The 17,998-nt window shown below is 42.2% G+C and overlaps 1 long non-coding RNA gene across 1 annotated transcript in view; it reads left to right on the top strand.

Annotated features, from left to right (window-relative positions):
* Positions 1 to 1,228: 1,228 nt before the first annotated feature.
* Positions 1,229 to 17,998, top strand: part of LOC138756634 (uncharacterized) — a 153,370-nt gene continuing 136,600 nt past the window's right edge. Inside the window, exon 1 of the long non-coding RNA XR_011353208.1 lies at positions 1,229 to 1,311. This is a non-coding gene — a long non-coding RNA (uncharacterized lncRNA). The remainder of the gene's footprint in view (positions 1,312 to 17,998) is intronic.

A 17,998-nucleotide genomic window follows, 5' to 3' on the forward strand; every position in this document is an offset into this window, starting at 1 on the left:
CCTTCTCTCTATCGACGTGATCTATCATGTTGTTGTCTGAAGAGGGAGTGAAAAATCATTGAGGACCACCCTGCATACTGTATGTTTCAGCTGCTCCCATCAGCACCACTGGGCTGCGGAACAGTGTCTTTCCATGGGCAGTGAGAATGTTGAATGACCAAAGAAACAGCCCACACTAAACATTCAAGACTCTCATTTGAGCAAAACAATATTTATGTATATATTTTATTGATATAATATTTGTCTTTACTCTGCATTATTTTCTGTATGTATGTTATGTCTGGCTGTGTTTCTGCATGTTTTTGCACCGAGGACCAGAGAACGCTGTTTTGTTTGGTTGTTCTTGTAAAATCAGGTGGCAATAAACTTGACTTGATATGTGATAAAACTTAAGAAATGATTAAAAGATTAGAATAAAGTTGCAGAACTTAAACACTCAGATCAGTTCAAGTTTATTGTCAGGTGTGCCGGGGTGTAGTGAGAAGTTTTGTTTGCATGTTGTCCAGCTGCTCAATTCATACTTAGGACAGTCTTTAAAAACACAGTACAGATTGCAGAGTTACTGAGTTGCAAAGTGGGATCAGGCGGAACACAGCAAAAGCAACATTACATATTTTACTGGCATGAGGTTCATTCAGGAATTTGATAATGGTGGGAAAGAAACTGCCCTTGCATCTAGAGATGCGTGATCTCACAAATTTTCCTCCCAGCAGGTGGGTGACGAGAGTGTGGCTGGGGTGGGGTTGAGTATTTAAAATATTAGCCTGCTTTCCTGAGGCAGCAGAAGGAATAAATGGAGTCAATGGTGGTAGGGTGGGGATTGGGTGATGGTCTGAGCTGCTTTCCCTCTTGCCTTTCTCCCTAGGATTTGAGGGCTTCTGCTTCGCCACCTTCACAGTCATCTCTGGGGCCTCAGAATTCCACCAATGGCTACAGCAGCGGAGTAGGAGGCCAGATGTGGCAACACCTAACCCCCCCCATCTCAATGTGGATGCGACCTTCCGAGCATGTGCTGAAGTTTGAGACTTGGGCCACGGTTGACTGATGGCTGATGGTTTCCCTCAGAGTTTTCTAGGTGCCTGATTCGGCACGTCACAATACAATCACCTCACCGCCAGGGTTTTCTTTCACATTTGGCCTCAATTTCCTCTTACGCGATTATTGATTACTAAGCGAAAATCCGAAGATGCTGAAATAAAAGCAGAACATACTGGAAATATTAAGAACACAGAAATGCAGGAGGAACTCAGCTGGTCTCGTGGCATCCATAGGAGGTTTTACCGACATTTCAGGCCTGAGCTCATCTTCAAGGTAAGCATCCATGTTTCACTGCATACTGGAAATAATTTGAGATATAAGACAGTAACTGAACTAGAGTTAACATCAGCTGAAAGAAAGATTAACTCTGTTTCATTTTACCTGGTCTGCTGAGTATCTCTGTAATTTTCTGCTTTTATTTTAGATATCGATGTTCACCATTATAATAATTGAAATTTAGAATCACTGAAGAAGACAAAGATTTTTGCATGCATCTTTAAGGTTAATGATTCAAAAGGCTGACATGATCCGCTTGTAAACAGCTCATGAAATAGGAAGGTGTCAGTGTTGCAATAAGTCAAAATGAGTCATGCTTGTTATTTATTCCCATGATTAGGATGACCTACTCGAATCCCTATGGGATTGAGATGCTTTGAAATGTAGAAGCCTGGATCACGTACAGCAGTGCCCTTTTTGGATGTCAGTGTTATTCATTTATTATCTAATCAGTGCAGTTTAATTAAAATTCTTTGAATATCTGTATCTAACCCGGTCAGGCCAAATGAAGCAGGGTTCAGGAGTATGTCCCAAGGCTTAGGTCATAAACCTCTCACTGTGACATGAAAAACACAATTCAGGGTGTTATACTTCTTCTTATGGAACCAATCATATGAGTTGTTTTCTGTTAAACGCTCTCATAACACTGAAGCAGATGGAAGAGATTATGAGATACTCCAATGTTGTTACATTAAATAGCAAAAGAAAAATACAATTACAGCTAAGTAAAAACATACCACAAAGGATTGATGAAGAGATGTGCAATTCAGTTCAAAACGGTTAACGCTTTCATATCCAAAGGAAGAAATCTGACAGGTTTCTTTTAAACCTGTGCAATCCACAAATACGCTGGAGAAACTCAGCAGGTTGTGCAGTATCCACACAAAATAAAGCGTAGCCAACTTTTCAGGCCTGGGTCCTTTCTCAGGTGCACACACGAACATCCATTTACCCACACCTGCGCACAACCTGGTGAATTTCACCAGCACATTTGTTTTGCACTTGTTCCCCTAGCATCTGCAGACTTTCGTGTTTGATTTCCCTTGAAACCTGGTGGGTAGGACAGTTGAGAACAAGGCAGTGAACTCATTTGAGAGATAGCTGCGTAGCTCTTCTGGTCCGAAACATGTCAGTTGTTCCTCACCTCATCTGTTTCCCAACCATCTTCATCCAACTTAATTTTGGAATGGATGTGCATGCTTATACATCAACCACATACAAAAATAATCCACGCTACATAATCCATTTTGTACTTTATCTAGAATCACTCCTTTACTGGGGCTGTTAGTGTGGATGTGCCTGGCCACTCAAGACAACTCAGGGAAATGAGGCAGGAGGCCTGTGGGGGTACCACATCTTACATGAATAATACATTCCAAGGCTTTAATTGCTGAAGGAGCTGTCTGTGGGACAACACTCAGCCATACTCTCACACCTGGAATCCTCCTTCTGTGCAGATGAAGGATGTGTGAACTCCAGAGTAAGAGATCCTCAAGGACATCTCTCCATTTATCACTCAATGAAGAGATCACCTGAGCCGACAAGTTGCAAAGAATGAGTCCATCATTTTAACGTCGGTTACCCTTTACTTCCTATAGACACTGTCTGATCTGCTGAGCTTCTCCAGCACATTTATGTCTTGCACTCAGCCCTAGCACCTGCGACTGTCTTGTTTAACTTTTTCCTGAATGCCATGTTTCCTGGAAGCCCACATGAGAGCCTCACACATGAAAGCTTCGTGCTGAAGGAGTCTGCAGTGGTGTCAGTCCTTTTCCTCAGCTGGCACAGCCCAAAGCGATTGGGGGCGGCGGGGAGGGGGGGTGGTGGAGAAGGACTACCATTGACATTTGTGGCTTTTGACAGCAGCGCCCCCTTTAGCCATTGCACACAAATACACTTCGAGCTGCGCAAGTATCAGAGAATGGTGGAAAATGGTGAAGATCCCCTCAAAATGGCAGCCTGGAATAATAGAATTTGTGCCTGAAAGAGGATCAGATCGTGGATCAAAAGCTGATGAGGTCTATAAACAATGACTTCTACTTCCAGTCACTCACTGGAGCATTGACACTGTGGCCATTTCTATTTACAATCTGTGAAGTTTTTCCTCCATCAAGATCATGTGAATCCTTTTGGACTAGACACTCAAAGGTATCAGGAGGAATATTTTACTTTAAACGTTCAAACGTATCCAGTTTACAAATATTCCTCGATCGAAAATGTTCCAATAAAGACCTTGGATTAAGGTTATCAAAGTGCTAACTTCTCCCACAGGTCAGGTCAATTTTATTCAGTGTGCCTTCATTTAAACTCCATGGTAGTAATCTCGAATTATATGTTTCGTTTGTGAGTTGTCCTACTCTGAAAAAGAGTTTGTCATGGTCTTTGCTCTTCATGGAAGCATGTCACGTGCAAATTAGATCCGTGTTTCTACATTTCAACAGTGATGATACACCAAAAGTCGGAAATCACCTTGAACTGTCCTGTAAGGATTTGATGATAATAATGGTCACATGGAATTGAAACCAGAATTTATCCGAATGTGTAGACACCTAGGAAATCACTTAAACATGGAGGGGATCTTTGATAGTCAGTAATGGTGCCAAGCTGCAATGACAAGAGTGAAGTGTGAAGGCAGGTCCTAGAGAAACAAGCCGAAATTAGTAATTCTGGAAAAGCCTGGGGCAAGTGGCTCTACTTGCATGTTGTGAAATGGAAAGATCCATCAAGATTCAAGAAGAGCGATCACTGGGAATTAATGACTTGCTTTGCCAGCATTCACAATGACATTTACAGATGAATAAAGAAGTCCCAATAGACATAATCCTGGTGAGGTGATAACGATTTCTCTCTCTACAGATGCTGCCTGACCCACTGAGAATTTTCTGTGTTTATTTCAGGTTTGCAGCATCTGCCTTCCTCAACTTTTTTGTTCTAGACCCTTTGATGTTTACTACTGTTTCCTGTGATGCCATTTCAATTACAAAATCTTTCCATTCTGATATCATCCCCAGTCTAGACATCTGCTCAACCCAATCCATATCCCAGGCTCCTTCGCCATTGGCACAATGTACAAAACGGCAGCAATGATAAAAATGCCGCATGCACAAGCCACAAATGCAGATGTTACAGCCGAGCTATTTACAGCGCAAGTTCAGTTAACCAATGTGAGTGACACTGACTGCAGACTGAAAAAACGCAGGAAATATTAGAAATATAGCACAGAAAGCCAAAAGAGATGCCAGGCCAGATTTAAAGCAGATGTTCATCAGAATTATCCCTGCTATGGATACACCAGCTGTGCACGATTCCGTGGATGAGCTCTGATTAGGTTCCAGCTGTTGCAGCCTCCACAGTTCCAGTTTATGGGTATATATTGGTTGTGGCCAGTTACTTCTTAATTGTTACCAGGCCATCTCAGCCTATAGAGAGAGCAAAGAGGTAGATTTGATGCCAATCCCTGGACAAAGGTCAATCAAATTTAGATTAGGAGTAGAGGACACGACAAGATTTCATTTGCAAGATAAGAAAAGCAAATTATCCTTTTTCTGTGTTGTTTTATGATGTCGCTTCCTGAACTTGCTATTGTGTTATCTTCCTGTATCTAGACAGCTAAGACCATATACGGTTATGTAAAAATACAATGCTGGAGAAACTTAAATGGCCAAATAGTGAACATTATACAGCAAAGGTAAAGATATATAGCCAGTGTTTCGGGCTGGAGCCCTTCACCAAGGTATGAAAAAATGTTGGCAGGCACCCGAATAAAATGGTGGGGGGATGGGCTTAATAAAAATGAGCTTGAGAGCAGCAGTGGTTCCAGATGGGGAGCAGTGAGAAAGAATCCCACAGAAAACCTTTCAGAGAGCGAGCAAAGGAGAACTTCTTCAGGGTAGGCATCGCTTGAAGAGATTTTGCAGTAGACAGAAGTAAAACATGACCATGGTTGATGTAAAAATATAATGCTGGATAAATATGGCTTGTCAAATAATGTACTTTAGAGAACAAAGATCAATTTTAAAAAAATGTAAATTTGTTTTTTAGACAACACGGTATCAGGCCTATTTGGCCCACAAGTCCTTGCTGCCCAATTTACAACCCATTAAACTACACCCCCAGTGGGAGGAAACCAGAGCCCTCTGGGAAAACCCATGCAGACATAGCGGAGAACTCATTACAGACAGCGCGGGATTTGAACTCCGCTCCCCATTGCTGGTACCGTAAAGGCTTTGTGTTAACCACACATGTTTATGTATGGTTAAGTATTGTTTTCACTAATCTTCCTTTTGAACATTACAGTCAGCAATGAAAACTTTTTGACCTAATTTGTGGCATAAATGGGACAGGGATGGATCAGTCCACCTGGCATCACTGCCCATTATCAATGTGAGAATCCAGCATTATAAACACTGAGACTTATTCCCATTTAATTTTACTGAAAAAGCATGTTACAGAGTGGTTTCTCCCCCTGAACAGCTTGTTTATAATTCAATTTGAATTTAGGCTTCACTTAAAACAACAGACACTGTTCGAAATACTCTGCAGATCACATGACATCTGTGGAGGAAGAAGTAGAGTTCAACTATTAATAATCAGATCAATATTATGTCAACCTTCCGTAGGAGCTCTATTGAGAGCGTCCTGAACAAATGCATCCCAATGTGGTACGGTTGCTGCAGAGAAATGGATTGGAAGTCAATCCATAGGACCATAAGAGTGGCAGAGAAGATCACTGGAGTCTCCCTCCCCCCACCCCCCCAACAATCAACATGATCTAACGGAATCGTTGACTAAAGAGGGCGCACAAAATTATTGACGTGATCTAACCTGAAGAGGGCATGCAGAATCATTGAGGACCCCTTCACCCTGCACACAGCATCTTTGAGCTGCTCCCGTCCGGGAAGAGATACAGGAGGATCAGAGCCAGCACCACCAGGCTGAGGATCAGCTTCTTCCCCCGGGCAGTGAGGATGCTGAACGGCCAAAGGAACTGCTCTCACTAACCATCCAGGACTCTCATGAAATAATATTTATTTATTAATTATTTGTATAGATGAAATTCTTGTCCTGCATTTGCATTGTTATGTGAGGTGTGTCTGTGTGTGTGTCTGCATGTTTTGTACCGAGGACTGGAGAAGGCTGTTTGGTTTCTTTGTACTTTTATTATCAGATAACATTTAACTTGAAGATAATGAATGATGGTTCTTTGAATGTGATCAAGGGTACACTAGAAAATGAGATGCAGGGAAGCCCTGTTTTGGTTCCGGTTGGGAGAAGAGAGACTGAGAGCAGAAGTGCGCCAATTATTTCTTGTCAGCTGTAGTTGAGATGAAACTGCACTTGTGGGAAAAGGAAAAATGTATTGGAAGCATGACTGCTTCGTATGATGGAGACAGGGAAACTCGGAGAATGGAGGAGAGGAAGGGAATGTGACTGTAGAGTTGTGGGATTGCGATGGATGCTTTGCATATTTAAAGAGGAAGAAAGATTTTTGTATGTTTATCGTACCTTCTTGGAGTATTGATTCAGAAATGTGAACGCGGGCTTTTGAAAACATACCATAACTCTTTAATACTGATTATGTCATTCTGGAGAGTGGGGATTGCTGAAATGCAGGGAAGTGAGCAGTTAATATGATTGCAGCAAACTTCAGATATAACAGTGTGATAATGTCGATTTCGGATTTATTGTCAGGGTACATACTTAACATCACATGCAACCCTGAGATTCTATTTTCCTGCAAATGTGGCAGAATTACCACTAATTGCAGTGCAAAAGAAAACAGGACCCAGTGTTAACACGTAATGAAACAAAGGATTGTAAATAGATAACAAATGACTGTGCAATACAGAGCGAAAAAATAAATTGGTAAGGGATAAATATTTTTTAGGACACCAAGTGTGACTTCTCTTCTTCCAATAAGTGCATCCTCATCAGAGAGGAGGAGGAGAGAGGGGTCAACAGTTTGTTTTAGGTCTCATCTGAACTTCCTCAGACATGAACTCGATTGTTTTTCCATGCTTTTTCTTTGTACTCAAGACATTGAAGTGGAACTTGAAATGATAATCTTCCATCCTCCGGCAACCAAGAGGTAATATTTTCACCCCTGGGCCGATGTTATTTCTTTGTGGGAAGGGGACATTCCTGACAATGTCAGAGCACATCAGCTCACCTTTATTACTCCTAAGTATCCATATAGGAGAGAAGGGATGACTTTTTCTCTGTAGACTTTCAGCTTTGTGGATAGGCGGAAGTTGTGTTGATTGAGCTATAACCCTGGCCGGCCTTGCTGATCCTGGAGTCAATTTCTTTGCCCAAAGACCCATCACTCGAGATAATGCTCCCCAAGTATCTGAAGCTGTTTAAATTTGTCAGCTGGGTGTCGTCAACAGTGATTTTGGGTTCTATGGTGTTGGTGTTTGGCACGGACTGATGGTACTTCCATTTTGTTCAGGTTGATGGTCAGGCCAAAGTGAGTAGCAGCGTCTGAGAATTTGCTCAGCCTCAACTGTCGATCACTAACTTTGCGTGCCAAGATCGCACAGTCGTAGGCAAAAAGGGTTTCTTGAATGACTGTGCAGAGGCCCTTCATCCGTGAACTGCACAACAACGAGTCTTCTTCGAACCGAAGGACGACCAATATATTATTCCTGACAATACCCTGGGTTCCTGGGTAAACAGCACTGCAGCAGACTTACAGAATCCATCAAGCTTTTTAACACAGAATCACTAACTGACTTTGCCCGATCGAGTCAACGCGCAACCCATTCATAAATGGTTTCCCGCGCTTATGCAGCTGGCTGATCCTCACAAACTTTCAGCCGCAATTTGAGTTGTCAATGGCTGTAGGGCGCACACAGGAACACTAACGGCACCCGTTAAGTTTCGATCTCGTATTGTTCCAGCCTAGAAATGAATCTTCCCATTGTTAACATTGATGACTTAATATTATTTATATGTGATAAAGTCTAGAAATCACGTATACAGAATGCAGATGTTACTGTGCGTAATCTATCCAGACTTCCGCCAATTTCCTATGTTAGAAATTATATCTTTTAATTATGACTTGTACACGTGAATAAGTGCTTGATGTCAACTGTTTCCCTATCTTTAGAAAAGAGCAACGTCTATGTAAAACCTGGGCTGGTAACAATAAATTCAAAGAGAGGCCTATCAGATTTGTCAGCAAGAAAATGTCTTAAAATATTGTACTGTTTCACTTGAATCTTCGAATGAAGTTCTGGTACTTCCGAAGGTGACTCTGTCTACTTGACATCAGTACCACTCATGACTCAGTAAATCTCAGTAAATCATATTTTGTGGTTCTGCTGTGTAGCTTTGTTCCTTGATTATCACACAAGAAGTTTTCTAAAGATCTGAAGCAAACATTGGATTAACCCTTCACTCATTTCCTCAGCATAACACTGGGGAAAGCTAGACAAGGTAATCAAGAAATCTGCAGATACTGGAATAATCCAAAAAAATTGCTGTAGGAACTCAGCAGCGTAGACAACTGTCATGGAAAGCAATAGGTAGCCTGAGACCTTCATTAGGAATATCAAAATTCAGGTAGTGGCGATCTCCCAGTGGCAATCCATTTCAATTCCTCATCCTATTCCCATACCGACATGTCTGTCCATGGTCTCAGGCACTGCCCATCTGAGACCACCCAAAAATGGAGGAAGACTTCCTCATATTCCATCTGGGCACCCTCCAAATAGATGGTATTACCATCGACTTTTGGTTTCTGTTCAGCCCTCACACCATCCTCCTTTCCCCTTCTCTCGTTCCCTATCCCTGTGTCCTTTCCTTCAGTTTCTCTTTGTCTGTCTGTCTCTCTCTCTCTCTCTATCTCACTTTTTATTTCACTCTTTCTTTTTATCTTTATCTCTTTCTTTCTCTCTTTTCCTTTCCCTCTGTTTTTATTTCTTTTTTCTCTCTTTCTTTCTCTATCTCATTCTCTCTCTGTTTCTCATTTTCTTTCTTTCTCTTGTTTTTTTTCTCTTTTTCTCTCCCCCTCTATTTCTTTCTCTCTCTTTTTCTTTCTCTCTATTTCCTTTCTTCTATCTCTGCATTCACAGAGTGATGTCTCTTCCCTGATAAATTCTCAGCTTTTCCCTCCTGACCTCTTATCCATTTCCACCAATGCTGGCCTGTGTTCCTCCTACTACCCTTATTCTCTCCTCCCTCCTACCTTTTTTAATCAGTCACCTATTTGTTGTCATGTGTATCAAGGTAGAATGAAGAACTTTGTTTTAAGTGCTATCCAGGCAAGTCAACCTATCCTTTTTTTGAACATTTTATTTAACTCAAACTCAGTTTCCAGGAGTCAATCACAAATTGCAGCTATCAATTATATATAAGATTTGTATTTGAGTTGAGCCATTTTACACCTTCCCTCCCCCCTCCCCCTCCCCAAACTCAACAGACCACATTTACACATCACATTCAAGACCCCCACAACAAAGGTAGAGAACTCATCAGGGATTGTCATGGCCCGACAGCCAGCACCTAGGCTGTTTCATTTCTTCTTGACTTTACTCGATTGGGATGGAATGGATCCCTCCGCCCCTCCCTCAGTAGAAGGATAGGTGGGGAAGGCAGGGTGATGAGACATGCAGGTCCACACTATAACTGTGCTCCGATGAAATTTAAATATGGTTGCCAAATTTTTAGGAAAATGTTATATTTTTTCCTTAAGTTATAGGTAATTTTCTCCATTAATAATTCTCCAATAGTCAACCTATCCTTGAACACCGCAGGTTGTGCAAAATATAGAATAAAATCCAGTGGAAACAATGCTGGGGCAGCATTGTTTTATTAATGAGAGGTCCATTCAATAGTCTGTGAACAGCGAGGCTTCTGATAACACCATGGATGTAACTGTTCTGGAAATTGGTGTCAATCTTAGAGTTAACATTAATGATACCCTCCTAACAAGACAAATTTTGGGTCTTTGTCGCACTCAAATGTCATTTTACAGGCATTCATGGAGGCCAAGTATTGTTTCTGAAACCAAGTCCCAGAAAATGAGTCTCCTCCTGGTTGTAAAAAAAAAACCCAGAAATGACACTGCAAATTATGGTACATCAGGTGCTCCCACTGTGGTCTCCTCTACATCAGAGAGACTGGGGTTAGACTGGAAAATCGCTTCGTTTAGCACCTCGGCTCTGTCCATTGCAATAGCACGGATCTCCCAGTGGCAACTCATTTCAATTCCCAGTCCCATTCCCCTGCTGACATGTCTTGTCCATGGTGTCATGCACTGCCAGATTGAGACCACACACAAAATGGAGGAACAACACCTTTTATTGCATCTGGGCACCCTCCAACGAGATGGCATTCACACTGACTTATCCAGTTTCCATTAAACTCCCACCCCTCTTCTTCCCCTTATCGCCTTTCCCCAACTCTCTCACTCTCTTTCTCCTTTCTCAAGCCAAAATCAATCCTCACCTCTCCTCTTATCATGTCCAATTAACAGATTTTGTTGGTCTGGATTCCACCCCTGCCATTCTTCAGTCTTTATTTTGATACCTTCCCCTTCTTTGCTGACCGTCAGTAATATATCTTTACCTCTTACGGACACCTCAAGCCCAGCTGAGTATTTCCAGCATTTCTGTGTGATTTTACACTGCAAGCCCATGCAGGAGGTTCTGTGGCCATACCTCCTGGTGTTCAGGATGCCCCTGCAACACCTGAATGCTCTGAAGCCATCTGCCGCAGCCTGGCAGCCAACAGGCATCAAGACACAGCAAGCCACTTCAGCTGAACTTTGAGAGGAGAGGTCAGTAACGTTCACAGGGCCGCATTAACCTATCCCATTACTCCATTCTGATTCCATTCCTCACAGCTATCCCATGCTTCTGACGTCAGGCTTCCTTAGCGATTGGTTGGTAGATAATGTAGAGGGAGCTTCGGGGGAGTAGATTGTGGGTGGAGATGAGGAACTGTTTCCAGAGAGTAGTGAATCTGGAATTCTCTGCCCAAGGAAGCAGTAGAGCCTGCCTCATGAAACAAAGTTAGCAGTTTTCTCTTTGGAGTGAAGAAGGATGAGTGGTGACTTAATAGAGGTCTACATGTTTCTAAGAGGCATAGATATGATGGACATTTTTCCCAGAGTGGGAACAGCAAACACCAGGGGATAGCTCTACAATGTGAAAGGAGGAAAGTTTTGAGGAGATGTCAGGGGTAAGTTTTTTTTACACAGAGAGTTGTGGGTGCCTCAAGTACCCTGCCAGGGACGATGGTGGAGGGTGAAACATGAGGGGCATTTAAGAGACTCCTAGCAGGATCATGGATGAAAAAAAAAATAGAGGGTTACGAAAGGTTTAGTTTCTTTTTGGTAGGAATATATAGGTCAGTACAACATCAAGGGCTGAAGGGCCTGGATGGTACAGTAATGTTCTGTGTAAATCACCTTGCAACATCCCAAAGAAATTCAGCATCCAAAGGGTTACTGATCACCTGTAACCACCGCAGCAATAAGCCTGACAGGGGTCAAATTCCTGGTGTCAAGCAGCAATTGATTAGTGAATTGTGTTTTGACCGTTTCCTTCAGTGAGCACTTCATGGTGTCAGCAGACACATGTTGAAATGTAACAATGCACACAAGCCCTGTGTCAGTGAAACACTTCAATTGCAAAGACTTACTTGCACGAAATTTCCGATCTTTCTGAGGTGAAACAAATGTTTTCATTTTGAATTGGCTTTTTTCTCCCCCACCAGTGAGTTGTTGTACACATATTCATGTCCCGTTTGCATTTCACATTTTAGCACTTGCACCACGTTATGTGGCTGAAAGATGCATTTAACACTGCCTGCAACACATCAGATCTAGGAACTGCCTGACACTTAATGCATAACAATGTATACTTGAGGAATAAGCTGTTGGCAGAATCTTCTCTGCTTATTGTCTGATACTGTAAGGTTTGGTTGCTCTGAGATATGGAATGTAAATCTCAATTATAAATCCAAGAGCACCTTGACCAAGCATTCCATCTAAAAAAAAATGTTTTTTCTTTAGCAGAAATTAAAAATTAACTAAAGCTGTAGCCTCACATGAACAGATAATGTGAAGGCCATCTGGAATACAGACTAAACCACTTGGAGATGCTCTCAGCAGGAAACCTTACCTCACCGTTAGAAGGCTGTGCATTCAAGTCTCACTCCTAAACATTTATCTGCAGCATTGAGATGAATGCTCCAATACAGTTTCGGGGGAGTTCTGCAGCAGTTTTCTCAGGCAAGAAGCAAGGCTGCGATGGTGTCTCGCTTCTGAAGTGAACGTTAGACCACACCCCCCACCCCCAAATCAATTCAAAGAAGAGGATGGCTGTACGAGATTTGTCCCTGAACCTGTGCCCATGGTAAAGAGATCTCACATTACTGTCTTTCGGAGCTTTCTTCATTCACACTGGTTGTCATGTTTCCAGCAGGTGAGCTCCTTTTGTGCTTAGCTAGCTGTGAAAAGTTTTGGATCACCTTACATGATGGAATCCTCCATAAAACATTGCAAAACATCAGACAATATGACAGGAAAGGGAGAATGAGAAGGTTCCCTCACACTTAGTTGTAACTATTGTCTGCATTCTGCTACAATTCATGCAGGAAGATAAACTAAAACGGAAGAACCGCATACTTCCAATATTACTGCCATGGAAGAGAACATATGTGCAATTTTCACGCAAATGCCAGAATCATATATTCGACTATTTTACATTACTACTCATTCACTTTGGAAAATTATAATTGTTTGGTACGGAAAATAGATATGGCATTTTCCACACACGTTCCTTTACGCATGCAGAGCACGTTGTGATGGACCACGACAGTGCAGGTGTGACCTCACTGGGCACACCTGCACTACCCTGTTCCACCACGTACATGGACACATGCGCGCACACGTAGGCACACACTCATTCACACGTCTGCACATGATAGAGGAGAGAGATGGGACATCATGTAATTTGTTACATTGGTTGATATGGATTATTGGATCACCATGGCATTTTGTAGAATTTATAGGGATGTAGGGCTGAACCCATGGAGATGATCAAACCTGTTATTTTGGTATTTATGAAGACATATTTCCTTGCAGAGCAGAGGTCAACTATTTATGAATCAAGCTGCTTTTTATTGTTACATATAATACAAAAATTGTAATATACATGATGTACTTCAATGTTTGCTTGCAGTGGCTCTGACTTGAAAGTTCTACACAACATCTGTTGCAAAAGTAAAATAAAATCTTTCAGCGTGATATAAACCATCATTTCCACCACACTATCTGACCTTAACTAACACTGTCAGCTCTCACTAGCAAACAGCCCCTGAGCTAACCTATAAACAATTACCTCAGATATGCTGAAAGACGGGCCTAGTGCTCCAAGCACTTGATAATTAAACAACTCCTACCTCAGACATAAACAATTACCTCATAAATTTGAAACACACTCTCTTGAGCTACCTGACGTGCCAATTATATCAAGCCAATAGTTTTGCCCCATCTTTTCACATATCTCTCTTCTCCAATACAGCTGAGAAAGAGATTTCAGGCAATCCAGGGAAAGAACGTGGTGAAGTGAATGAGATTTTCGGCTTTACTCTTTGAAGAAGAAGTGGCTAATACCAAATTCTGGTTGGGTGGATTGGACACCCCCTACAGATAATATCACAGGATTGTAGAAATGGTTCGAAGGGAAAGGGACCCTTATCTATAGAAACCAAATGAAGTTCATTCCTCCCAAGTCAGACTTTGATTTTTAATTTAATGTAGGCATACGGCAGGGTAACACAACCTGTTTGGCACACGAGCCCATGCCACCCAATTACACTGTGGTAAACTGCTGTAATGTATAATTATCTGGTCAAGCATGCCTACTGTCTGGTTGCCCCTGTGGCCCCTCCCCACAGTCCCCTGCAACTCAGTGCAAGACAGCCAAACAGTAGGGATATACTATGTTCTCAAATGAATTAAAGCCTATTGGTTTCTCCTCAATAGTCTCCTGAGTGATTGGTGGGGTGCATCATACGCCCAATTGACCTGCACCCTGGTGTGTTTTGAATGGTGGAAGGAAAACTGGAGCACCCGGAGGACTCCCATGCAGCCAGAGGGAGAGTAGTTTCTGGTGCTGTAACGGTATTGCAGTAACCGCTACACTAACCACTTCTGGCCATTATCATTAATTCATTTATTTATAACAGAGTGGAAGTCGATGCCAGCTACTGAAACAAGCGCTGCTCAATTACACCCAATTAACCTTCCAACTCTACATTTTTGGAGGGCAAGAGGAAACCAAAGTACATGGAGAATATCTACACAGGTCATGGCGAGAGCATACAAGTTATTTAGAGATTCAACTCTGGGTTGTTGGCCTTGTAAGAGCATTGTGCTGACCATAACAACTGCCATTGTGCTCAACCAGCTATGTTTCAATGTCATATGAGTTTTCGTTCCTGTCACCCTTTCAGGCAGTGAGCCCCAGACACCCACTCCTTGGGCGGAATAACTCCCCTCTCATTTGAGAGGTGTCGCTAACCTCTCCACTCTGAGAGATGGGGTTCCTCCTATTCACTCTGCCAAGTACACTCAGGATTTAATGTACCTCAAGTTTTCCCTCTGAATCCTTTCTTCCAAAGAACACAACTGCAGCCTGTCAAACTTCCATCCCAATTACAAGCTCCAATCACGTCTTATGATCTATTACACTCCTCCCTCTTTAAGGGCTGTTCTTCCCTTCCTTTAATATGGTGACGCATCCCTATTGGCTGTCGCCTGAGAATATCCATCCACATGGTTTGAATGTGGCCTCCCTACCTCCACTTCTATTTCCTACAGAAATACTTCCCTCCACAAGCCAATGGAGGGAAATTGAGGCAGGTTTTCTCTGTATCTGTTCTTTCCCCAATTTTCCAATATCCCACCCAAGCCAGAGACCAAAAATCTAAAGCTTCCCTTCAATATGAGAAGCATTCTGATATTGGCTTGAACATTGGCGCTGAGAAGTTGGATGCATTGGTTCTATTTTATTCTAATTTCTGCTTCTCTATGACCTACGGCACTATGGTTTGATTTAATTTAAGGCAAAAACATATTGTTTCACCGCACATGATTGCAGACTATGCTTTTCATATCAGGGCAGCACAGTTGGCATAGCGGTTAGTGTACCACCTTTAGAGCACCAGCGATTGGGACTGGGGTTTGAATGCCATGCTGTTTGCAAGGAGTTTGTACACTCTCCCAGTGTCTGCATGGGTTTTCATTGGGGGCTCCAGTTCCCTCCCACCATTTGAAATGTACTGGGGATGTAGGTTAATTGGGTGTAAAATGGGTGGCATGAACTCGTGGGCTGAAATAGCCTGTTACCATGCTGAATGTCTGAATTAATTTTTAAAAAAATATCACTTGTAAAACTAGAACCCCTATCTAAAATAATATGCTGATGGTTATCTCATTCCCAGACATCAAGGAAATGAAGGTCCCACATTTGCTTCCATTTCTCAGGGTGAGAGGGGAGATATTTAAAGGAAAACTTTATCATCCAAAGATTGTGTGAATGTGGAACAAGGGGCCAAAGCAAGTGTTAGAGGTGGGTAGAATTACATTTAGAAAAACATTTACACAGGTATATGGATAGGAATGGTTGAGAGGGATATGGTCGACATGGACAAATAGCTTATTTATTGTCACACATACCGAGGTGCAGTGAAGACCTTAGTTTTACATGCTATCTAGGTACTGAGAGAAGTCAGCACATGTTGGCCGGTTTTCACTCTGAGGCGCTAACACTTGCAAATGAAGAGCACAAGTCGCATGTGTTTGCACCCATTTCTGGGAAATTGGACTGGACACAGCTGGGGGCCATCACCATGCCATCATCCTATTTCTTGAATTGGGTGATGTCATCAATGGGTATATCTCCCTTCAATTATTCAACCACAGAAATTTGAGTAAGAGCACAGAAGATTACAGCATTGTATAGGCTTTTTGGCCCTCGATGTTGTGCCGATCCATACATTCCTTAAAAAAAATTAAATCCTCCCTACCCCGAAACCTATTTTTCTTCTATCCTTGTGTCTGTCTAAGAGTCTCTTAAATGGTCATAGCCTTTTGTGCTTCACTCATATTAAGGCTGAAGGAAGCGAGTCATGAGTGATTTTAAAAACGTCCCTCCTCCTTGCCCTGCTGAGGTATTGTTTTTATGGATGAAAATAAAATCCTCATTACATTTTTATGAGAGAAATTGAATGCCAGTAGACCACTGAACAGGAGAGTTCTGCAGTAAGTGCAGTTCACCGCCGCCTTGATACAGCCACAGATTTCATAAGCTTCAGACCACCCACCATCTCAGGGTATCACCCAACTGCCCCCTTTGCCCCCATCATTTTCTGTTCTTTGTCCCATTCTCGATTGGTGTGCCAGCATCAAGTGTACGCACCAAGGTTGGATCTTAAAGGGGACCAACTTAAATCATCAATTTTCCTTGTGACTTCAGACTTTTGGTGAGAACTATATCCAGCAGCATGTGTCATTATTGACTTAAAGAAACATCAGCAAGGATTGTTAGTGTCATTGGGGATTGTGAGACTTGAAGATCAAGCATCAAGATGCACATCTATAAAAGCTTATGAGTCAAGTGCTGGTAAATGAGTTTAGTCTAGATGGGTACTTGATGGTTAGTATGGATGTGGTGAGCTGTGGGTCCTAATTCTGTGCTGAATTACTTTATGATTCGATTTACATGTTTCTCAATAATTTATTCTCCCATTCATAAATTGGAGACCCTCTCCTTCATACCTCACTGACTTTTCCATCAAGAAAGTTCTCATCATTTATTCCCTAAGTCATCTCTGCTGGATTTGTTGAATTCTGTTGTGGACTGCAGAGACTGTTGCTGGAACCAGTGGTTTATCCTTTCCGAGCACTTGATGCAGGGTATTATGGAGGGATTGGCTGCTTCCCATAGAATTTTTTTAATATTCACAACTGCACGTCTATACAAAAGGGAGATCTCTAAGGCAGGGATATACACTCTAAATGTTAGTTTTTCCCCACTTACCTGAAGGTCAATAAGATTGTCCTTTCATTATGCAATAGAATTTGAAAGATACTTACAGAAGACTTTCAACATGTAGATCTTTGATCATAGTTCAAAGCATTTTTCAATGCAATGATAGAGAAGAAAAACACATCTTAATAGCGATCAGCATCATTAAAAGATGGGCAACAAGCAGCCGTCCAATTGCTGGTCCTCTGCAGCGCTGGCAACACTGTGGGCCAAGGAAGAACGCTGACGGACCTCAGTAACACCAGGAATGTTCCTCCTGTATTTCGAGGCCACACCCAGATCCGTAAAAACCTGGCAAAGCAGGACAGAAACCTGCCGAACACGTCAGGGAGGTCTAACTTCTCAGACGCGACGTCTAGTAAGTGCCCTTGTTGGCATGTGTGATGATCCCGACACCTGCTTAAAGTTGAGCGAACTGGGCTTACAAATGCTGAGCAAATCGATGTGTTAAATCAACAGCATTATCTAACTGGAATATATATATATTTTTTTTAAATTTTTTATTTTTCACACCATAAATCACATTAGCCATGATATACACTTTTTCTTTTTCACACATATACAGTGACTTTTTCTCCCCCCCCCCCTCCCTCCTCCCAAGCCACCCCCCCACCCCC

This window comes from Narcine bancroftii, chromosome 3 (genome assembly GCF_036971445.1).
Source record: "Narcine bancroftii isolate sNarBan1 chromosome 3, sNarBan1.hap1, whole genome shotgun sequence".
Lineage (NCBI taxonomy): Eukaryota > Metazoa > Chordata > Chondrichthyes > Torpediniformes > Narcinidae > Narcine > Narcine bancroftii.